The following is a 24,681-nucleotide window of genomic DNA, read 5'->3' on the forward strand; positions in this document are numbered from 1 at the left end:
TGAATAAATACGTTTTCAACTATTTGATATTAAACACTTCAATGCTCAATTTGGAGTCATTATGAGGAGTAGAAATGATTGGCTCATTATGAATAATGAATAATTTCACCGGTATTATGTATAGCCTATGCAAGGGAAAAGTTCCAAGTACAGCAACTAAATGTCTTATTACTTTCCTCTATTATCTGAAAGAAGGAAATTTAAGGCCTGAGGTTCTGATGTTTCTAGGAACTGAATAAGGAACCAAACAGAGTGAAAATTACACTTTAACATATATTGCTTTTGCCAGTAAAGATCAACTTTAGCTGATTTTTGTACTTTTAATAGCTATCTCAAACACGACATAATAAGATCTAGAATAAGTGTTCAAAATGAGACCTTCAAGATAATAACTTTATTTTAAAATAATATTACTTTTACTAGATTTTATCATTACTGGATTTTTTATCATTACGCATTCCTTCATTAAGTTCTCTCCCAATGATTTTTGTGCAGGTAGTATTTAACATCATACAACTGTTATTTGACAATTACTAATGATTGTCCTGTGGTTTAACCGTGATTTTTATTTACTGGGAAGAACTAGTGGATACTGAGAATCAATCAATCAATCAATCAATATTTATTTATTTATTTATTTATTATTATTATTGGAAAGTAGATCTTTCCTGGGAGGCAATTTAAGATGAAAACACAGTTCTGATCATAGAACTGCATTCCATTTCAGGGTGAATTTTCTGAAAGATACATTGAAAGGCAGCTCAAAAACAAAACCACAGTAAAAACATTCCTACCAGAACAAAACGCTTTGTGTAATGCACTACTCTCCCTTTGGAAAATGAACCAGAGTAAGAACACATTGAAAATGTGGAAAACATCAGCTATTTTAGTAAATGCACTACTGACAGGCACTTAGATTTAAGAAGATTTAAGAATATTTATAGGGAACATGGTACTAATGCAGCAAATGGCATTACATTTCAGGCCATAGTGGTTCACTAGAGCCTGTAGACCTCCATCTCCAAATATATTTATCTTCATAAGAAATCCTGTACTTTTTTTTTAATCTCAGATTGTCAATTTTCTGTCAGAGACTACATAAACATCAGCAAGAAAGCAGTACGGGTAATAAAAGTTCTCTGAATTTATGATATTAGAACTTAAAGACTAACATCAGTACCATAAAAAATACCAGAAATGACTTGTGTCCAGGTTTTCTATTTATAATTTTATCCTTGGGGCTATTTCTAGACACTCTCTTATTTTGACAGTAGGTAAAAAGGGATTATATGTATTCTAGTTTTCTTTAAAAACTATAAGCAGGATTATTATTATTTATTATTAATGTATAAAAAGTAGAAAAAAAAGAGAAGAAATAATAATTTCAGCAGGACAGATGTATTCACTAGCTTTTCTAAACCATGCTAAAATTGTTACGTCTGTATCTCCTGATCTGTTTATAATTATTAACCTAATTCTGTTTGGTTTTCAGTGCATGCATTGGGAGTTAACACCTTGAATGTCAGTAATTGATGTGAGAATACTTCTCTCACCTTACACATTTTCAGCCTAGGGGGAATGATATTGCAGTCAGGTATTAGCAACTAGACTATAGCATAAATTATTGTTATTTTTAAACCTAGTACTAATGTTAGTAGTTTTAATAGACTTTCGGCTTTAAATTAGAAAAATATTCAAATCAGAACATGGTTTAGATTCTTAAATATTTCACCAATTATCTTATTTCCCAGTCTGAGTTTGTTTAACAAAATTATCTGAGCAATGGTTGACCATGACATGTCACACACCAGACCGAAGTCATTTTACCCTATAATTTATTATCAAGGTATTAATAAATATTTAGCATTATTATTATTATTATTATTATTATTATTATTATTATTATTATTATTATTATGTTTACAAGCCATCTCAGAAAGATGTCAATGTTGGCAAATGCAGGTGTATCCAGAGACAAACAAACTTTTTTTTTTTTTAAAAAAAAAGGACCAATGAGATTAAATTTGGTTTATATATTTATTAACTGTATTCTTATTAGTGCTACACAGTGCTATCTGAATCTCTGATATGCATAACAAGTACTAACAGAGTGACATTAAGTGAAAAGAACCTATTAAAATTTCAGGACACAGTTCACTGGGCATTTGAGTAAGTGTGGGTTTGAACTCTACCTCATTAACCTCCTCCTTTTGGCAGGTGTGTTATAGGAGGCTAGAATACATCCCTTAGGCAAACATTCCAGGGCAGGGCATGCTTTTTGAAAAATACCTCTAAGAATCTTTTACTTTTCTCCTGTCAATTCTTGGAAAAAGGACTTCTCTCCCTGCAGGTGACTTCCAGCACTGCAGGAGACACTCCTTCCCATGCTGCACCTCCTCACCTCATGGCAGTACTAATCTTTCATCTTCTCACACGCACAGCATGGGCACTCCTTGCCTACAAGTATGAGAAACAAGCAGCACTGCAGGAAAGGAAGGATAGTGTCCAGAGACCTCCACCTGCTCACTCCATTCCTGGTTCACAAAAACCCTGAAGAAAACTCTGGAAGAAGGAAGGAGGCAGTTCTGGAGTCAAAGTAGAGTCAGACAATACAGGACTGTACACCAGACTAATATCAGTGCTTGATGCCTACGGTAATGCTCAGTATTATTTATGTTTAGAATTACAGTAGCACTGTGGTAGAGGGATGTCATGCATCACAAATCTATGAAGAGAAAATGAAAAGATTTCCTATGGGAATATTCATACTGCTGGCATCAGAAATGTTCAATGTCACAAGGATGGAGAAAACTGGTAGATCGGAAGAGAAGCAGCGGTACTGGTTTGTTCATCTATTTTACTCTTCAGTTTCAGAGGGACTTCTACTGACATAGTTAAACTTACAAGAGAAGAAGGGACCTGTCATCTGTTTTATGACCTTTCAGTGAGATAGTGAAGTGTAAAATTTACTTAGAGGTAAATTGATATGGGTAATAACTCTCCTTCTATTAGTACATGGACGCATACTTCTCAAGGAGGTAGCCTGCTCACTTTTACTGTGTTAAAATTCAGAGGATAGCTCACTTGCTCTTATGGAGATTTCCATTGACAGCTTTCAGAAATGGGGGGGAATGGAGAGACCATTCAATACTTTTTCAAATACACCACGACTCTGCAGTATATGCATGCGGTAAAGCCATGTCATGTACACATTTTTAAAACCTAAAAATGTTGCCCAAAATTTTGGGAAGGATATTGAATAGAAAAGAGTTCTGTTTGTCTCATTTCTCCCACTTATGAAAAATCTTATTTTTTTTGTTGTTGTTTGAACTCTCCAAAGGCTTTTGTTACATGAATCTATACCAAAGATTCTACATCATTTTTCTGAAGATGATTATTTTTATTTATTTATTTATTTATTTATTGTAAAAGCACTTGCATCTATAAGCTTTTTAAATGTTCTTTTATTTGAAATAAAGAACATGAAGGCTTAGATCTACTTTAAGATTCTGTGCAGATACTTAGTGCAGGAAAATATTAAAAATAAGTCCCTCAAACACACAGCTTTCATAAGAGCAGTAATCTAAAAAATATATATTACAGTGTCTGAGCTGGTTATGCCATCCTGATTACAATTTGTACAAGATTCATTTATTCTCCCTAAGAAATATACTGATTATCACTTTGGTAGAATATGCTAAATTGACTGAAGCTAGTTTAAAGATGAATAAATTGTACCCCGTGCACCAGATTTGCATTTTGCATCCTTAAGGGATATTCACCCTGAAGAAGGGCAAGTGGTTTTTCTGCTGTCTTTTCTCCCTAGAGATGTTTGCTGTGATGAGGTGGCTGTAAAATTTGCTAAGTGTTTTCCAAAAGTTGTACCTGTAGAGAGCATGAAGGGATGCTGCAGATCTGACTGTCACTACAAGAGCTCTTCTCCTGAGAGCGCCTCCCTCTTTGAGTTGTGTGAGTTACAGTTTGAAAGGCAGGGCAGCTCATCTTTACTTGGAATATAAATGAATTTAAGTAAAGCTTTCCCTATATTCAGCTTTTGCTGAACTACCTTGTACAATTTGATTCCTGATTGAGCTATGACTATTTGGCCTTGGAAATGCACGAGAAGAGCCTTTTAAACTCTTTATTTGAATGCGTGTCTCTTTGGAATATTGCCAAAGTTTTAATACATACTTGTAATTATTCTCTGGCATTTAAATCTATTTGGCTCACTCTCTTTTATTCTTCTTGTGAAATTGTTTTCAATCTGAAACATAGTCTATGAGGTCTTCTTTCCAGTGAGTTCCGAGTACAGAGTTAATTGTCAGTAAAAGGTATTTTAAAGACCCACTGATGACTCATGAAAAACTTTGAAAATCATTCTATTTGCTGTTAATTTAGAACATATGCATTACTTATATGTTTGTGTACTGGGTTTACGTGGCAAGGTTATTGTAGTAGGGGGCTGCAGGGATGGCTTCTGTGAGAAGAATCCAGAAGCTATCCCGTGTTAGATATGGGCTGGTTTCAGCCGGCTCCACAGGGACCTACCGCTGGCCAGAGATGATCCAATAAGTAATGCTGTTTGCACTTCTGTGAGAGCATATTTAAGAAACAGAAAACACTGCTGCACAACAGCAAGTTGTCAGCAAGGTGTGAGAAGCAGCCCTGCAGACACCAAGGTCAGTGCAGAAGGAGGGCAGGAGGTGTTCCAGGCACACATCAGCAGTTCCCCTCTGGCCTGCGGAGAGGCCCCTGGTGGAGCAGGCTGTCCCCCTGCAGCCCATGGGTCCCACATGGAGCAGATCTCCACACTGCAACCCATGGAGGAGCCCCCGGTGGAGCAGGTGGATGTGGCCTGGAGGAGGCTGCAGCCCATGGAGAGCCCCTGCAGGAGCAGGCCCCAGGCCGGAGCTGCAGCCCATGGAAAGGAGCCCACGCAGGAGCAGGGGGTCTGGGGGGAGCTGCCGCCCGTGGGGGACCCGTGCTGGAGCAGTTTGCTCCTGGGGGATGGGCCCCATAGTACGGAGCCATGTTGGAGCAGTTCTTGAAGAGCTGTTGCCTGTGGGAAGCCCCCAGAGGCTCAGTTCGGGAAGAACGGCATCCCGTGGGAGGGACCCCATATTGGAGCAGGGGCAGAGAGTGACCATGAAGGAGCTGCAGAGACAAAGCAGTAACAGATTGACTGTAATCCCCATTCCCCCGCTCCCCTGTACTGCTCAGGGGGAGGAGGTGGAAGGGGGTGGATGCAGGAAAGCTGTTTTTAGTTTGCTTTTTGTTTGTTTGTTTCTCACTGATCTAGTTTGTTAGTAATAGGTAATAAATTATATTAATCTCCCTATGCTGAGTCTATTTTACCCATGATAATTGATGAGTGATTTCCAGGTCCTTATCTAAACCTGTGAGCCCTGTTTTGTTGTTTTGTTGTTGTTTTCACTGTATTTTCTCCCCCTTTCCCTTCTCATCTGCCAAGCTAGGTAAAACCACCACAGTGTGCAATTCTCTTCCCTTGTTTATTCTGAAGAACATTTGCATTTAAACAAAATCTATGCTCATTTACTGTTGCTTATTTCACAGAATCACAGAATTGTAGGGGTTGGAAGGGACCTTGAGAGATCATCGGGTCCAACCCCCCTGCCAAAGCAGGTTCCTTAGAGCAGGCTGCCCAGGTAGGCATCCAGACGGGCCTTGAATATCTCCAGAGAAGGAGACTCCACAACCTCCCTGGGCAGCCTGTTCCAGTGCTCCGTCACCCTCACTGTGAAGAAGTTCTTTCCCATGTTGGTGCGGAACTTTCTGGGCTCCATTTTCTGGCCATTGCCCCTTGTCCTGTCCCCACAGACCACTGAAAAGAGGTTGGCCAAAACCCTGTCTCCCACACTTCAGGTATTTATACACATTGATAAGATCCCCTCTCAGTCTTCTTTTCTCCAGGCTGAACAGACCCAGGTCTCTCAGCCTTTTCCTCATAGGGAAGATGCTCCAGGCCCCATATCATCTTGTTCCAGGCCCTGCATCATCTTGAAACACTCCTGTCGATTGGAAAGTGCCCAAACCATGCCAGCAAACCTGCAGCAGAATGGGGAAGGAAGCCAGGTACCCTCAGCCTTTGGCCTTCCTGGTTAGCAGAGCTGAAGCATGGATGCTGAGACACACAGAGCTGGGCAGCCTGATCCTGCAGCACACCCAGTCACCTGGAAACCAAAATCCAAATCAACCATTGGTGGAGAATATTTTTAATGTCCTAGTGAGGAGCCCCTCTCAGCAATATGCTTCAAGATACTCGCAGAGCCACCTTCCTTCCCCAGAGTTATGTACCAGAAATACAGTCCCTAATGGTGAGAGCTGCTTCCCTCAAGAATAAAATCAGTTTGTGCAAGGAGGGGATAGCCATTGCTTCCTCAAGAGCAATGATGATTCAGGCAGGAATCAGCCTTGTCTCATCTATTTCTCACCTTAAGATATAATATTGGGCACGTTTATTATGTCACAAAGGATATTTATGTCTCAAGCGTAAAATACGGAAAAGAGCACAGGTGATGAGCTCTTAAGAATCAGAGGTCCTGCTGATAGACAGATAGCAGCAGAAAAGGCAAGAGAGGATACAGACAAGAACTGACATAAAACCAAAAGAGTTTCAAACAATTCTTGTTTTCCAACATTTTCAAGGGAAAGTCAACAAGTTATCAAAATACAGGATATAGGATATATATGATTTGTAAGAACTGTCAATGAATAGTACTAAACACTTATTTTACAGATCATTTCAAATGATCCTGATTTATTTTTTTTTCTAAATGCTGTTTAGAAAAACTTTATTTTAAGTGCTTAAGGTATTAAGTGCTAGGTAAAGAAGCACAATGAAGACATAAAGGGAAACAATGCAGTAGGGAAATGACTCTCCAAAAAGACCCCCCAATACCCTAAAAGAGCACCAAATCCAAAAACATACAAACCAAGCAAAAAAATTAAAAACAAACAAAAAATACCCCCACAAACAAAGACAAACAGAAAACAGACAAACAAACAAACAAAAACCACAGCATAAGTATCCAGAAGCATTTCATGAGGAAAGATAAATAATACGATTATTCAAACAGACTTTTCACCAATGAACCTTCACTGACACTGTTGAGTAAAAAGGACTGGACCATGTTACATTGGTTTATAAGCATAGCCATACAAGTGTATCTACAACTGATTATAAAATGCACACACGTAATAGTATATGAAATATATACAAATGTGATTATGTACTTTCTTCTTTTGGAGAACACAACTTTAAGTTTTCACACTAAACTATTCTGTCCAGAAATAATGTTATATTGGTACATGTTACATATTATGTAGAAGCCTTTTTCCCAACATAGCCTTATTTGCTTCATTCTGATTGTTATATTAGTTTTTCCTCTATTTCATAGCCAGTCTGTATTAGCCATTGTTACTAGATAAAAGCAAATTTGTCTTCCATCTGGAAGCCTTGCATTCTACATTTTTTATTATAAAGAGTTCTTGTAGGTAAATAATCAGGAGAATGTTCTTACTGTCATGTGCACTTGAAATGATTGGGAAATAGAAAGGCTTTTTTTTTTTTTTTTTTTTTTTTTCAAGAAGTGAGTAGAGAGACTGAGATGGAACCTCATGAAGTTCAACAACGGTGAGTGCACAGTCCTGCACCTAGGGAGGAATAACCCCAAGCACCAGTTCAGACTGAGGGCACACCTGCTGGAGAGCAGCTCTGCAGAGAGAGACCTTGGAGTCCTGGTGGACAGCAGGCTAACCAAGAGTCATGTGCCTTTGTAGCCAAAAAGGCCAACGGTATCGTGGGCTGCATTAGGAAGAATGTTGCCAGCAGGTCAAGGGGGGGTGAACCTTCCTCTCTACTCAGCCCTGGTCAGGCCACACCTGGAGTATTGTGTCCAGTTCTGGGCTCCCCAGTACAAAAGGGACATAGAACTGCTGGAGCAAGTTCAGAGGAGGGTTACGAAGAGGATTAGAGGAATGGAGCACCTATCATATGAGGACAGGCTGAGAGAACTGGGCCTGTTTAGCCTGGAAGACTGAGGGGAGACCTCATTAATGTATATAAATATCTGAGGGGAGGGTGTCGAGAGGATGGAGCCAGTTCTCTTTTCATCTGTGCCCAGTGAGAGGATGAGAGGCAACGGGTACAAACTGAAGCACAGGAAGTTCCATCTGAATATGAGAGGGCACTTCTTTACTGTGAGGGTGACAGAGCACTGGAACAGGTTACCCAGAGAGGTTGTGGAGTCTCCTTCTCTGGAGATATTCAAAACTCATCTGGATGCCATCCTGTGCAATGTACTCTAGGTGATCCTGCTTGGCAGGGGGCTTGAACTAGATGATCTTCAGAGGTCCCTTCCAACCTCAACCATTCTGTGATTCTGTGATTCTGTGATCCCCACGTCCTGAGAAAAAAAAGGGGAGAAAGAGCTGGTGCTATTCCTATGTCATGCAGTCAAGTTGCTGTGACACTCTTTCTTTTAGCGGTAACTTTTTCTGTTGTGAATTGGTACAGAGATTGAAAATGAGCTCTCGGATCCTTCAGAAAACCATTGTAGTACTACTAGGTGATATGATATAGAACAATAGCTCGTGTGCATCAAGAATAGCGTTGCTACTCAGTCAAGGGAAGTGATTGTCCCACTCTGCATTGGTGCTGCCTTACCTTGAATACTGTGTTCAGTTTAGGGCACAACAGCATAAGAAAGATATAAAACTGTTAGAGAGTGTCCTAAGGAGGGCAACAAAGATGGTAAAGAGTCTAGAGTAGAAGACGTATGAGGCGTGGCTGAAGTCACTTGGATTGTTCAGCCTGGACAAGAGCAGACTGAGGGAAGACCTCATTGTGGTCTACAACTTCCTCATGAGGGGCAACAGAGAGGCAGGCACTGATCTCTTCTCTCTGGTGACCAGTGATAGCATCCAAGGGAATGGCATGGAGCTGTGACAGGATGTTCAGGCTGGATATTAGGAAAAGGTTTTTCACCGAGAGGGTGGTCAGGTGGAACAGGCTCCCAAGCAAAGTGGTCACAGCACCAAGCCTGATGGAATTCAAGAAGCATGCTCTCAAACACATGATAAGATTTATTTATTTATCTGTTGGGTGGTCCTTTGGGGACCCAGGAGTTGAACATGATGATCCTTGTGGGTCCCTTCCAACTTGGATGTCTGTCTTGGTTTCAGCTAGGATAGAGTTAATTTTCCTCCTAGTAGCTGGTAGGGTGCTATGTTTTGGATTAGAATGAGAAGAATGTTGATAACACACTGATGTTTTAAGTGTTGCAGAGCAGTGCTTACACTAAGCCAAGGAATTTTCAGCTTCTCGGTCTGTCCTGCCAGCGGGCAGGCTAGTGGTGCAGCAGGAGCTGGGAGGGGACAGACCCAGGACAGCTGACCCAAACTGGCCAAAGGGATATTCCATACTATCTGACGTCATGCTAAACAATATATAGGGGTGGCTAGCCGGTGTGGGGGGGCCGGCTGCTTGGGGATAGGCTAGGCATTGGTCAGCAGGTGGTGAGCAATTGCATTGTGCATCACTTATTTCGTACACATTATTAGTAGTAGTACTATCATCATCATTATTATTATTATTTTTTCTGTCCTAATAAACTGTCTCTATCTCAACCCACAGGCTTCATTTTTCCTAATTCTCTCCCCCATCCCAGAGAGGGAGGGGGGAGGGTGAGCGAACGGCTGTGTGGTGCTTAGATGCTGGACAAGTTAAACCACAACAATATCCTATGATTCTATGATTCTGTGATGATTCTCTTTTCCACTGGAGCCATTCTACATTTAAATGGAAGATTACTTATATTTTAATTAATTCAAGGTGACAAAATAAAAATGTCTCCATAATCTAGTGCTTATAGATTTATCTTTCTTATCCTTCATTTTATTTTAAAAAGTTGTGCTTATTTGTCAGAAAACAGAGTTAGGAGTCTTGCTGCCATGCCAGATTCAATAACCCCATGGATATATTTCCTTTCTCATGGGAGAGCTAATGTGAAACATTCTTTAATTCCTTTTTCTCAATTCCTTTAAGTCACAAAGTATATTTTGATAATTCTAATATTTTTCTTTATTTTTTATTTAGAAAAAGATATTTTTAATATTATTGTGGTTATTCAAAACAAGTGATGTAAATAGTAATAATTATCCAGTGTTACTAAAATAATATTTTGATTTAATGGGACAGAACTTAAGTACCTTTATATCAAAGGGAGTGAAAAGTTTATGATCTAGTCCTTAATGAGTCTTTTGAAGTATATTTATTGTAAAATGATTTAATTTCACACTCTTGCGCTTTAGAGAATCTAATGGAACAACTTATCAAGAACACTACTGTAATCTTATCCATGAGCTGATCTGCACTGTTAAATTTTAACAATGAGAAAGAGAACTACATCTATATTATGTTTTATACATGTATAAAGAAAATTAAATGTTCTGTTGGAACATCATTATATGTAATATATTTTTATGAAAACCATCTGCAATTTTAATTAGCTTGTATCCCCTTGAGATCTGAAAGATCTAAAGAACAAAGAGTCAAATTCAGGAAAAGATGTTTTGCTTTTCATTAAAATATGATGATACCCTTAATGCTTCTTGATTTCTTTCACACTCGAAGAGTAACAATAAAAGATTAGGGAGAAATACAGACTTTTTTGTTCTGGGGTGTCATATTAGAAACATAAACCACTTTTGCCTATGAGAACAGTACTTTTATATGAATAGTAAATGGAAGGGAAGGGAAGGGAAGGGAAGGGAAGGGAAGGGAAGGGAAGGGAAGGGAAGGGAAGGGAAGGGAAGGGAAGGGAAGGGAAGGGAAGGGAAGGGAAGGGAAGGGAAGGGAAGGGAAGGGAAGGGAAGGGAGGGAAGGGAGGGGAGGGGAGGGGAGGGGAGGGGAGGGGAGGGGAGGGGAGGGGAGGGAAGGGTAGGGAAGGGTAGGTTAGGGAAGGGAAGGGAAGGGAAGGGAAGGGAAGGGAAGGGAAGGGAAGGGAAGGGAAGGGAAGGGAAGGGAAGGGAAGGGAAGGGAAGGGAAGGGAAGGGAAGGGAAGGGAAGGGAAGGGAAGGGAAGGGAAGGGAAGGGAAGGGAAGGGAAGGGAAGGGAAGGGAAGGGAAGGGAAGGGAAGGGAAGGGAAGGGAAGGGAAGGGAAGGGAAGGGAAGGGAAGGGAAGGGGAGGGAAGGGGAGGGGAGGGGAGGGGAGGGGAGGGGAGGGGAGGGGAGGGGAGGGGAGGGGAAGGGAGGGGAAGGGAGGGGAGGCGAAAAGGGAGGGGAGGCGAAAGGGGAGGGGAAAGGGGAGGAGAAAGGGGAGGAGAAAGGGGAGGGAAGAGGAAAGGGGAGGGGAGGGTAAAAGAAATTACAAAAAAAAAAAAAAAAACACTGACTAATAACCCACATCCATAGAAAATGTTCCAGCAATAGGAAAAACGGCTCTGGGGCAGATGCATTCTTCAGCGGATTGGGGGATCGAGGCGGGCAGGGTTTTTTCCTGCATCGAGGCCACTCGAGGCAGCCGAGGGAGCCGCTGACCTGGCAGCCCTCACAAGGGTGGATGATGAGGCACTGGCAGAGCCAACAGCCCCTCCCACTATGGCAGCCCCTGGGGACAGCGAGCAACCAGGAGCACGGTGAACAGGGCATGGTGCGTCAGTCAGGGCCTGGCACTACAGTTGGTATGTCAGTTTGCATGGCAGTGCGCACAGGCAGGGACAGCCGGGAGGTTGAGCAGGATCAGTCATATCTGTGTATGACCAGCCCAGACCCACAGTTCCAGGGAGCTCCGGTCTCTGGAGGTCCCCCTAGGGTCTGAAGGCAGAGGAGGATGTCATGGGTGCAAGTGTGCCCAGCCTGATGAGCTCTTCAAACAGAAGTTGAAAAGAGTAGCTCACCAGGCAACATAGCATTTGGGAATCTGAGCAGGAGATTGACAAATGGTATTATACGCTGACACAGGCAGAGCAGCAGCCCTGCCTGAAGTCCAGGCAAGGAGTAGGGAAACAAGCATGCAGCCCAAAATAAGCACATTTGAAAGACTCACAGGACAAGGGAGAGCGGACCCTTGTCTCTGATCTGAGATGGAGGAGGAGTCTCCCCCCGACCCTGAAGTGCCCCTGCACAATAGATATGGGGTTCTAAGGCAGGAGAGAAGTGACTCCAGGGGAACTAGTAAAGACCTCAGAAAGACCAACCGCAGGGAACTCAGAAAGACCGACCACACAAAGTTGGCTCAATCTCCCAACTGCATCAAAACCAGTGCCACAAAGAAGGCGTCAAGGGTGTTAGTCATTGGAGGCTCCTCTCTGAGAGGCACCGAGGCTCCCATTTGCCGTCCAGAAAATCTCTCCAGAGAGGTTTGCTGCCTGTCTGGGGCCCGTATTTGTGATATTATGAAGAGGCTACTGAGTATGGTGGGTCCCAAAGACTACCACCCCTTCCTACTTTTTCAAGTAGGATCAAATGAAGGTGTAACAAGGAAACTCCAAAATATCAAAAAGGATTTTATGTCCCTTGGAAACATGTTGAAGGGATCAGGAGCGCAAGTAGAGTTCTCTTCAATCCTCTCAGTTGGTGACTGGGACCCAGGAAGGAGACAAATGGGACTAGTGAATGATTGGCTGAGAGGCTGGTGCCATGCCCAATGTTTTGGGTTCTATGACCTTGGATGCGCTTTTGAGGGACCGGACATGCTGACTTCGGATGGGGTACAGCTGTCCAGGTGAGGCAAGAGTGTTCTGGGCAGTAAGCTGTCTGGGTTTATCAGGAGGGCTTTAAACTAGATATTATTGGGGAACGGGAAGCACTTCTGAGCAAATAAAGCATACATGAAAACACTATCACTCTAAGCAACAGCAGGGAAATATTTGCAAACTGTCCCAATGCAATCAGGAAGGGCTCTAGAAACACGATACAGCCGATTGCCCAGCTGAAATGCCTCTACACCAACACACACAGCATGGGAAACAAGCAAGAGGAATTGGAAACTTACCTGCTCTAACTGGAAATTTATCTGCTCTAGGGAACCTGCTTTGGCAGGGGGGTTGGACCTGATGATCTCTCAAGGTCCCTTCTGACCCCTACAATTCTGTGTGATTCTGTGAAACTATGGAGCAATTAGACAAATATGACCTGATGGCTATCACAGAAATGTGGTGGGATGGATCACATAACTGGAATATTGGAATAGAGGGCTACAAACTCTTCAGAAGAGATAGACAGGGAAGGAAGGGAGGGGATGTTGCCCTCTACATTAGGGAAGGAATTGATTATGAACAGTTGCCTTTGAGAAACAGCCATGGACAAGTTGAGAGTTTATGGCTGAGAGTTAAAGACCGCATCAATAAATGACAGCTTGTGGTTGGTGTCTGCTACAGGCCACCTGATTAAGGGGAGCCTGTGGATGAGGCATTCTTGCTTCAACTACAAGAATCATCACACTTGCATGCTCTCATCCTGATGGGGGACTTCAACCACCCAGATGTCTGCTGGGAAAACTACACAGCAGGCTGTAAGCAATCCAGAAGATTCCTAGAGTGCGTTGAGGATAACATCCTGGTCCAGGTACTAGACAAACCAACCAGAGGTGAAGTGTTACTTGACCTCGTGCTCAGCAACGTGGAAGAGCTCATTAAAAAGGTCAAGACTGGAGGCATTCTGGGTTGCAGTGACCATGCCCTGGTTGAGTTTGTGGTCTCAAGGAATACGGGCCTGGCAAAGAGCCAAGTCAGGACCCTAAACTTCTGAAGAGCAAACTTCAAGCTATTTAAAGACCTAGTAGCTGAGATCCCCTGGAACACTGGCCTTAGGGACAAAGGAGCTGAGCAGAGCTGACAACTCTTTAAGGATGTTTTCCTCAGAGTGCAAGAACTCTGCATCCCCCTGCATAAAAAAGAAGGCAGGGAGGGCAGACAACTGGGATCGCTGAGCAAGGACCTGCTGGTCAAACTGAGGTGCAAGAAAGAAGTGCACAGGCAGTGGAAACCGGGACACATGGCCTGGAATGAGTATAGTGATGCAGTCCAGATGTGCAGGGATGGGATAAGGAAAGCCAAGGCACAGATGGGACTGAGCTTGGCAAGGGATGCAAAGAATAATAGGAAGGGATTCTATAGGTACATTGGCCGGAAAAGAAAGACCAAGGAGAGTGTACCCCCTCTGATGGATGAGAAGGGTGAAGCGGTAATGACAGAAATGGAGAAGGCTGAGGTACTCAACAATTTCTTTGCCTCAGCCTTCACTGCCAGTCCGGCTTCCCAAGTCTTTCGTTTTCCTGAACCCGTAGATGGAGGCTGGGAGAGCAAACTGCCATCCACTATAAGTGAAGAGCAGGTTCGAGACCACCTGATGAAACTAAACAGGTACAAGTCTATGGGGCCTGATTACATTCATGCCAGGGTCCTGAAGGAATTGACTGATGTAGTTGTCAAACCTCACTCCATCATATCTGAAAAGTTCTGGCAGTCAGGTGTAGTCCCTTGTGACTGGAAGAAGGGAAACATCAATCTAATTTTTAAAAAGGGTAGAAAGGAGGACCTGGGGATCTACAGACTGGTGAGCCTCACCTCTGTGCCTGGCAAGATTATGGAGAAGATCCTCCTGAAAGCAGTGTCGAGGCATATGCAAGACAAAGAGGTGACTGGAGACAGCCAGCATGGCATCACTAAGGGTAAATCATGCCTGACTGATCCTTCTAGCCTTCTATGATGGAGTGACTGCATCAGTTGACAAGGGAAGACCGACCAATGTCATCTACCTGGACTTCTGCAAGGCCTTTGACACAGTCCCACGTGACATCCTGGTCTCCAAATTGGAAGGATATGGTTCTGATGGGTGGACTATTTAGTGGATAAAGAATTGGCTTGAAGGTCGCACCCAGAGAGTGGTGGTCAATGGCTCTATATCCAGGTGGAGGCCAGTGACAAGTGGTGTCCCTCAGGGGTCCATCTTGGGACCAGTTCTGTTTAATATCTTCATCAAAGACATAGACAGTGGGATTGAGTGCACCTTCAGTAAGTTTGCAGATGACACCAAGCTGAATGGTGCGGTTGATATGATAGAAGGAAGTAATGCCATCGAAAGGGACCAGGACAGGCTTGAGAATTGGGCCCATGTGAACCTAATGAGGTTCAACAAGTCTAAATGCAGGGTGCTGCACATGGGCCAGAGAAATCCCAGACTTGAGTACAGACTGGGAGAAGAAATCATTGAGACCAGCTCTGTAGAGAAGGACTCGGGGGTTCGAGCGAATGAAAAGGTCGACATGAGTTGGCAGTGCATGCTTGCAGCCCCGAAGGCCAACTGCATCCTGGGCTGCATTAAAAGAGGAGTGGCTAGCAGGTCGAGGGAGGTCTCTACTCAGCCCTGGGGAGGCCCCACTTGGAGTACTGCATCCAGGTCTGGGATCCCCAGCACAAGAAGGACGTGGAGCTGTTCAAGCAAGTCCAGAGGAGGGCTACAAAGATGATAAAGGGGCTGAAACACCTCTACTATGAAGATAGGCTGAGAGAGCTGGGGTTGTTCAGCCTACAGAAGAGAAGGTCCTGGGGTGACCTCATCACAGCCTTTCAATACTTAAAGGGGTCTTATAAAAAAGGATGGAGAATCACAGAATCACAGAACCGTCTAGGTTGGAAGAGACTGCCAAGATCACCTAGTCCAACCTCTGACCTAACACTAATAAGTCCTCCACTAAACCATATCACTAAGCTCTACATCTAAACGTCTTTTAAAGACCTCCAGGGATGCTGACTCAACCACTTCCCCGGACAGCCCATTCCAATGCCTAACAACCCTTTCGGTAAAGAAGTTCTTCCTAATATCCAACCTAAACCTCCCCTGGCACAACTTTAGCCCATTCCACCTTGTCCGGTCACCAGGCACGTGGGAGAATAGACCAACCCCCACCTCACTACAGCCTCCTTTAAGATACCTGTAGAGTGCGATAGAGTCACCCCTGAGCCTCCTCTTCTCCAGGCTGAACAATCCCAGCTCCTCCAGCCGCTCCTTGTAAGACTTGTTCTCCAGACCCCTCACCAGCTTCGTTGCCCTTCTCTGGACTCGCTCGAGCACCTCGATATCCTTCTTGCAGCGAGGGGCCCAAAACTGAACACAGTACTCGAGGTGCGGCCTCACCAGAGCCGAGTACAGGGGGACAATCACCTTCCTAGCCCTGCTGGCCACACTGCTTCTTATGCAAGCCAGGATGCGGCTGGCCTTCTTGGCCACCTGAGCACACTGCTGGCTCATATTCAGCTGACTATCAACCAATACTCCCAGGTCCTTCTCTGCCAGGCAGCTTTCCAACCACTCATCTCCCAGCCTGTAGCTCTGCTTGGGGTTGTTGTGCCCCAGATGCAGGACCCGGCACTTGGCCTTGTTGAACTTCATACAGTTGGCCTCAGCCCATCGGTCCAGCCTATCCAGATCCTCCTGCAGAGCCTTCCTACCCTCGAGCCGATCAACACACGCACCTAACTTGGTGTCATCTGCAAACTTACTGATTGTGCACTCGATCCCCTCATCCAGATCATCGATAAAGATATTAAAGAGAACTGTCTCCAATACTGAGCCCTGGGGGACTCCACTAGTGAACGGCCTCCAACTGGATTTAACACCTTTCACCACGACTCTTTGGGCCCGGCTACCCAGCCAGTTTTTAATCCAACAAAGCATATGCCAGTCCAAGCCATGAGCAGCCAGTTTCTTGAGGAGAATGCTGTGGGAAATGGTGTCAAAAGCCTTACTGAAGTCAAGGCAGACCACATCCACAGCCTTTCCTTCATCCACTAAGCGCATCACTTTGTCATAGAAGGAGATCAGGTTTGTCAAGCAGGACCTGCATTTCATAAACCCATGCTGACTGGGACTGATCGCATGGTTGCCCAGCAAGTGCTGTGTGATGACACTCAAAATAATCTGCTCCATGAGCTTCCCCAGCACCAAAGTCAGATTGACAGGCCTATAGTTTCCTGGGTCCACCCTCCGGCCCTTCTTGTAGACGGGCATCACATTTGCTAGCCGCCAGTCGACTGGGACCTCCACTTATAGACAGGACTGCTGATAAATGATGGAAAGCGACTTGGCCAGCTCCTGTAGTATTCAGCCAATAAGGAAACAGGGGAGGTGATCAGGTGTCAGGTAATAGGGAATAAAAGGTTATGATTTGTTTACTGTAATGTGCTCCTAATTGGCAGGATGCCTGCCATTGCAATCGCGAATAAAATAGCTTCACAGAAGATCCCATCTGAAGAACATTATTGAGATCTTTCTCACACTCAACACTGATCCAACTCCCACAGCAGACCCTGCAGCCAATCCAACCCCGGAGGACCCCAGCTGGGCCCAGAATCTGCTCCTGCCTGTGCCACCAAAGCCCCTGAGCACCCCACCAGTGCTGCGGGCAATGCCACAGCTGCCACACAGCCTGTGGGAACAGCACGGGAGTGCGAGCATGGGTCCAGGGGACCTGGGCAATACCCCTGCACTGGCACAACTCCTCCTCACTGAGCATTTTGCAGCACAGCCCCCTGCCCAAGGGCTCTGGCCCAGGCCCCAGTGGTGAGACAGACCCGGAGCGGGGTGATGGTCGTGGGAGCAGCCAGCTGAGAAATTCAGCTCCCCTGGCCCTGCCTACCTGCCAAGACCCTGCCCTCTTGCTGGGTGCCCCACAAAGGCCTTGTAACATCACAGGGCCATCAGTGACAGCATTGTGGAGCTGCTGACACCATCACCCACTCAGCATGCAGACAGCGGTGCTGCTGGTGACAGGCTGAGCTCAGGCCAGGGTGACGGCCAGAGATTTGCCTTCCTTGAGATCAGACCTGGTGAGGGGGTAGCGCAATGCTCAGGCTGGGGCTCTTTGTGCTCTGCATGGCTTCTCTGCTCCCCAGCAGCCTTGGCTGTTCCAGCCGGCCCTCCTGCTCCACGGTCATATGGGATGTGGCTCCTGAGGACATGGAGCACCATGGCATTGGCACAGGGAGCCAGTGCTCCTACCTGCCCTACCTGCTGGACAAGCTTTGGTCCTCCCTGGCCCTGCTGGATGCAACTTTTGGGTCCATTGAAGTGCTATACAGAAGCAGCCCAGCCTTGTGCCTGCTCAGCGGGGTTTTCCTTGCAGGACTTTGCATATGGAGAAAAGCCAGGAGATGCCAAAGAGAGGTGAGTGGGTGATGAAAAAAAAAAAAAAAAAAAAAAAAAAAAAAGCACCAGATATGTCACCTTGATACCTCAAGTGTACATGAAAGATGTCTTCCCAACTTTTCTATGAAAATCAATAATCTATTACGTATGTGCCATACTCTGAAATACTCTTGTGACTTCAGATTCCTTTAAAGAGCTAGAAACAGATTTTGTGCATAGCTTCTTAGCTGCAGTTATGGATTGTTTTTTTTACATCTATACAGCTCACTTTTTTTCCTTTTTTTTTTTTTTTTTTTCCCTCCTGTTTTCAGTTTTACTTGCCATTTGTTCTGTTTTATTCTACTTTGTTCTTCCAAGGTGAACACTTTTCAATATTCCATGAATAAGTCATCATCACTTATTGTTGCTCAGTAGGTCCTTTGGTATCTATACGTTAAACTCAGTAATTAAAAGAGCTCAGAAAATCCTTAGCCTGAGCTTTCCGCAAAGCAGAAAAGTGAATTGTTCCCCTAGTGTCTGCTGCTGAAAGGAAAGAAGGAAATTGAGGAAAATGGACAATTAAACTTTACACCACTACCTCATATTTTATTCAGTATGGTCAGAGAATACTTAGCTAGTTCACCACTGTGGGGAATTTTTTCTTGTTGATTTATATCAGTAGTTCCTAGTTTTAACTTGAAAAATTCAGATTTAAAAATATATAATGATTTTGAACTACTTCAATGTAGAAAGCTGTTTAAGGAACCAGCTCTCACCCCAGTACAATCTATAATACAATTCAAATTCAAATGATAAATCAGGAAGTGACTGATCACTATTTGAATGAGTAGTGACTCCCAAAACCTGAATAAGTACTTCAGCAGATACTGCTATTCTGACTCATAATACAGTTTTTTAAGGGCTTTCATATATAAGTGAATCATTCTGTTTGCTTGTCAATCATTCCATTAAATTCAAAATATTTCAAAACAACTTAAAACAGACACCTAGGGAAGAAGATACTGTTTTCATCTGATTTGTTTTGATTTCATTGTAATGACTAATTAATATTAATAGGGTGATTAATATTCCTTATTATTCTAAGCTCATAATGGCACAGACAATGTAGAGATTTTCAAGGCCTTTGGATAGTATATTTATCTGCTTAGATGGAACATTTTAAAACCAGTATCTTTCTGTTCTCAGATATTTGGGACTGCACATCTGCACAGAGTTAAGCATGACAGGAAGTGTTCCATGAGTGTGCATCCAATTTCACACTATGGCGTATTTTATGAAGTGAAATGCCATGAATCAGGTCACTAAATAATATATTATTATATATATGATATATTATACAGGATTAAGATTTTTTTTCTCAATTTGACTGTTCATTTTGGCAATCAAAATTCCTGGTATACTGTGAATATACTGATTTACCAGCTACCTTGAACTACTGTGTAGTCCAATTTTGCATCACAAGATGGGCAATACATTCTATACTGCAGAGAGGGAAACAGATTTTATGTAATTAAAAAGTCTTTCAGAGTCAAATACTTAATATATATTTATTGATATATTAATAAGTTTGTTACAAGTTTTCCCTACTGATATAACCCCTTAAGATTGTTGAGCAAGGACATGTTTTAATTCCACATTATGAATTTCTAAAATAAAGTTAGAAATTATCCACCATTGAAGAGGACTTGGACACATCAGATGACCTAAAATGAATGTAATTATTTCAGCCACAGTTAATAGGAAGACTAATGTCCAGAAAACACTATGTTCATCACTGATTCAGTACAGTGTCATAGATGGTTTACATAACTCAAAAATATACTCATGTTGCAGTTTTGTTCTTTAATGCTTAAATGGACCAGATTATTTTAAGATGTAGTACACTACATTGGCTGTACCACAGTATGCAATATAAAATGAAAAAGTCCTAAAAGCTATCAGTACTCTTATTAATCTACCGCTACTTATGCAACCAAAGCAAAAGCCCAGTTAATCAGAATGCTTTCTCTCTGAATAAATGTTTGATTTCACTTCCTTCTTAGCTCATTTTTATCAGCTTTTTTCCAAATTAAGTGGTATCTATCCTACACTGAAAATACCCAATACTGTTCAGAAACAAGATATGTTACAAGTATTATTAAAAATATTTGGAGATTGCAATTCTTCAATAGTATTTTAGAATAGTTCACAACATTGATCAAAACAAACATTGTCTGTTAAAAAGTGTCCATGAATGAAAATAATTAATCTTATTTAGAAATTGTTAACTATAAAATATTCATTGAATTTCATAACAGTTGATTCATGTAATATCTATCAATTATTTTCATCCTTATTTGTTTTCAATCTCTTTCAGGTTCCTCTCTCACACAATACTCCTTTGTTGGCAAAATATTGAGGCAAATTCAAAATCTAGATTATTTATTTATTTATTTACTTATTTATTTTACACTGAACAATACCTGCAAAGTATCTTTGCTTTTTTTTTATCTTGAATTTGTGCTTTTGACTACTTCTAACCTGCCAAAGTTGTCATGACTGCCAAGAAAAGAAAAATAATTAAAATGAGGAACAGTCTACCATAGATCATATGGAATATTTAAATTGATTGCGACTTCAGAGGGAAAAATTATATATATACCAGTTTTCTTGTTTGATTGCTGTGTACACAGGACTGAAATATCACTGAAGGATAAGCTGATATTTTTACAGATGGGGAGAAATAGTCAATATATGAAGAACTGCTAAGTAACTGACTCCCCATTCCACATTTCTCTTCCCCTACCTCCCACCCTCACCTCCCCAAGAAATAAGACATACTTACTTGATAAAGTTGCAGAAGTGAGACATTGAGACTTTTCTGCTTTAGAGCAGAGAGTCCAGAAACTACTTCTAGTTCTCTCACTGTTACAATGGGACTAACGTGTAAACTTTGCACTTCTCTTTATTTGCAAACAAGAACATTAATATTTACTGTGTACTTCTCTAGGTTGCTTTGAGGTTTGCTTAATGCTTGTAAAATACTCCGATGTTCTTTGGCAAATCTTTCTTTATCCTGCTTCATCGCTGCAACTGAAGAGTCACGTTGTTTCTGAAAATAAAAGGATTTAAAAAAAAATGTTTCCCAGGCCAGGTGAAAGGGTTAGGTGAAAATTTGTGTGCCGTGCTAGTCCAGATCATAGCTAAAGTAAACAAAAATTTGCAATTCATAAGGAAATCTAGAACTCTCTTTTTTAAATAATTGTTTCATTAGTTCTAGCTGAGCAGTAGCAGTACTTGCACTGCAATTTTTAAGGACCCTAAAAAGCTTAATGTTCAGATCTGCTGAACTCCAACAAAGGTGGAAATCCACCAAAATATGGTTCTATTTATGCTACTTCACATAGAGTACCTCTCCTGGGTACATGTTAAACCTGAGATGCCTCAACCCCATACTATGACAAGACCCAAATGTGGACCATCCCTCTTCCTCTCCTTCCCCATCAGCACCCATTCCTTTGCTCCAAGGGAATAGCTTGGAGCTACTGTCATAGGTTTTGAACAAGTATTGGTTTGGCTAACTGGAAGGAAGCCTCTGAGAAGTACAATATCATGAAATCACAGAACGGCCTGGGTTGGAAGGGACCTTAAAAATCATCTTGTTCCAACACCCCTGCCATGAACAGGGAAGCCACCCACTAGATTAGGTTGCCCACGGCCTTGTCCAACCTGGTCTTGAGCACCTGCAGGTACGGGGCACCCACAGCCTCTCTGAGAAACCTGTTCCAGTGCTTCACCACCCTCTGAGTGAAGAATTTGCTCCCAATATCTAATCTAAATCTCCCCTCTTTTAGTTTAAAACCATTGCCCCTTGTCATGTCATTGTCTGCCCTAGCAAAAAGTTTCATTCCATCTCTTTTATAAGCCCCCTTTAAGTACTGAAAAGCTGCAATAAGCTCACCCCCGGAGCCTTCTCTTCTTTAGCCTGAACGTCCCCATCTCTCTCAGCCTTTCTTCATAGGAGAGGTGCCCCAGCCCTCTGATCAACATTGTAGCCCTCCTCTGGACCCGTTCTAATGGACCAACATCCTTCTTATGCTGTCCCTACAGCAACTGGTATTCCCTGGATGTCTCTCCATCCAAGTATTATCCAGGCCTGATCCTGCTTAGCTTCCAATATCAGACAAGATCAGGAGTTGCCAGGGTGATATGGCCATAGATATGTACCAACATATACCATACAGAACCAACATAGGTTGCAGCCTGCAAAAAAGCCAGCCTCCAAGAAAACACTAATTTTCTCCTTTTTACATGAGAAGTAAACCAAAGATGGGATATTTCTGTGAATGTCAGGAAGAACAGTTCGCGCTCATCATTTAAAAAATATCAGTTTGCTTACAAAAATGCACATAGATTTTTATTCCTGAGTGCAAACTGCCCACCTCAATTAAAGACAGGAACTTGTTTCAAACCCCCTCATCTTTCAAAGAGTTATAGGCAGGTTGTTCAGTCTGTAAAAGGTGTTTCTCTCTCCTCCTATTGACTCTTACACACCTCCTCTGCAGTATTATCAAGTCGGCCAAAGAGTTTGAGTTTCTGAACAGTCCTAAGTTTTCTTGCATGGAATATGAGTGCTAAATATATCTCAAACAATGAAAATCTTAAAGTTTCAGAAACCCTCAATATAGCATCTATGGTAGAATTATTTTTTTATTACTGCCACGTAGTCTAAAATACATTGATGATTGTTGAACTTGAGATCAGTTGATACAAATATTGGTATTTGAACATAATCTCTAAACTTTTATTCATCAAAATATTTTCCTTTTTTTTTCACTACTTCATTTCTTTTCTCCTTCCCTAAATGCACTAATAATCTATAATAAATTAATAATAAAATAGTGTATGCCAGAATATATAATCCCATGACAATGTCTATTTACATGCACCAATCCAGTCTGTGAGGTACATAATATGAATTATTAAACACTGAACAAATATATATTAAATTAATATCTGGAATTAGCTGCATCTGATAAAGTTATGTTTTGCTATATTTCACTCTCTCTGTAACTTATTGTACATACTATATGAATTCTAGAGTGAGATAGGAGAAAAACAGGAAATGTATTAAATATATATTTCATTGTACATGAAGCTAATCGGTATTTTAATTTAATGAAACATTCCTAAGCAGTTTAATGCTATTTGCTTCAAAACTTCTGACAAACTGATTGTCTTCTTATGCACTCTATTAAACAAAACAAAGCCAAAAATAAAATAAAATAAAATAAAATAAAATAAAATAAAAAGTAATCATAATGCATTTAAAATGGTTCAGTATAGGATATGATATTGAGAACATAATTATTCTGTAATCTTCACCTGACACAGGTTCACTCTGAACCAAATTTGGATTTTACAAATCAAATTTCTGTTAGTTTTCCTTTTCAGAAGTTCAAGCACAATTACTTAGTGTTTCTACATCCAATGGGATTGACTGTTAAATTAAATCACAATTTAGCTGTTCAGTATCTCACTAATCATGGTTGCAGAATTTTTACATTAGATGGAGTTGCAGTATCAGGCTAAAACTGCAATACCTTTGATACCTTCAGGCAATGGGAGTTTTAAGTAGTGACAGTAAATTGTCAAGTGAGACCCACAGAGTGATTTTTCATGTAGGATTGTCAATAACAGTTCTGAGTAATTAAAAAAAAATAAAAAATAAAAAGCAGAAATATTTGTCACTAATTTTTCCATTACATTTTATTCATATTTACAGGGTAGGAAAGTAAGTGATGAAAATAAAAATCCCAGTTCAGAGAGTCCTGTCTGAAATTATACTCATAAGGATAAATTTAAATTTCAGACTACTTGAGTCTTTGCATTTCCTGAAGTGATACTGCAAAGGATGTCAGCACAGTAATAAACACCTTTCCTCTCAGAGGCTGTCTGAGCTCAAGCACTGATTCAGCAAGAACAGTTTGACACTTTAGGACATTGTAATACCAGAAACTAAAAACTGCTTATTTAAAATAAAATTCAGCCTATTGAATTATTCAACAATAATTGATTACATTAAGAGAAACCCTCACTAGAACTTACACACATTAGTGTATTGGAAGTAAAGAACACTGTCAGAATAAAGGTATAACTGCAGCTAAATTTGCCATCAAAAGTACTTTGCACTATACAGCAAGGACTGTGTAATCGGATAGTGCAACCTGGCAGCATGTTAAGTGTTGTGAACATGGAAGATCCATCTAGTGTTAATTGTGTCTAGGAAAGCAATCCTTATGAATAGCCTTTGAAGTCTAGGTATTTTTATAAAGAAAATTCATCATGGAATTTACATTCTCATCTATTGGCATTGTGTCATAAAAAAGCAAGTCAATTTGAAAGATTAATCTTATGCAGTTTTTCTGTCATGATTATTGATTATCTTTCAACCTATAAAGACTATGTAAGGTTAAGAAGCTCTTAAAGATTTATTATTTTTATTGATCTCTCTTTTCTGTGGTGATGAAAGT

General features: G+C 41.8%; 2 long non-coding RNA genes across 2 annotated transcripts in view; one reads left to right on the forward strand and one right to left on the reverse strand.

The window, feature by feature from the left end:
* Positions 1-5,871: 5,871 nt before the first annotated feature.
* LOC121066231 overlaps positions 5,872-24,681 on the reverse strand; it is a 128,719-nt gene continuing 109,909 nt past the window's right edge. Inside the window, exon 3 of the long non-coding RNA XR_005817603.1 lies at positions 5,872-6,191. This is a non-coding gene — a long non-coding RNA (uncharacterized LOC121066231). The remainder of the gene's footprint in view (positions 6,192-24,681) is intronic.
* Positions 11,860-14,895, forward strand: LOC121066232. Its single transcript, XR_005817605.1, has 3 exons — positions 11,860-12,091; positions 14,354-14,356; positions 14,871-14,895. It is a non-coding gene; the product is annotated as an uncharacterized LOC121066232 (long non-coding RNA).

The sequence above is a fragment of the Cygnus olor genome, chromosome 2 (assembly GCF_009769625.2).
Source record: "Cygnus olor isolate bCygOlo1 chromosome 2, bCygOlo1.pri.v2, whole genome shotgun sequence".
Taxonomy (NCBI): Eukaryota; Metazoa; Chordata; class Aves; order Anseriformes; family Anatidae; genus Cygnus; species Cygnus olor.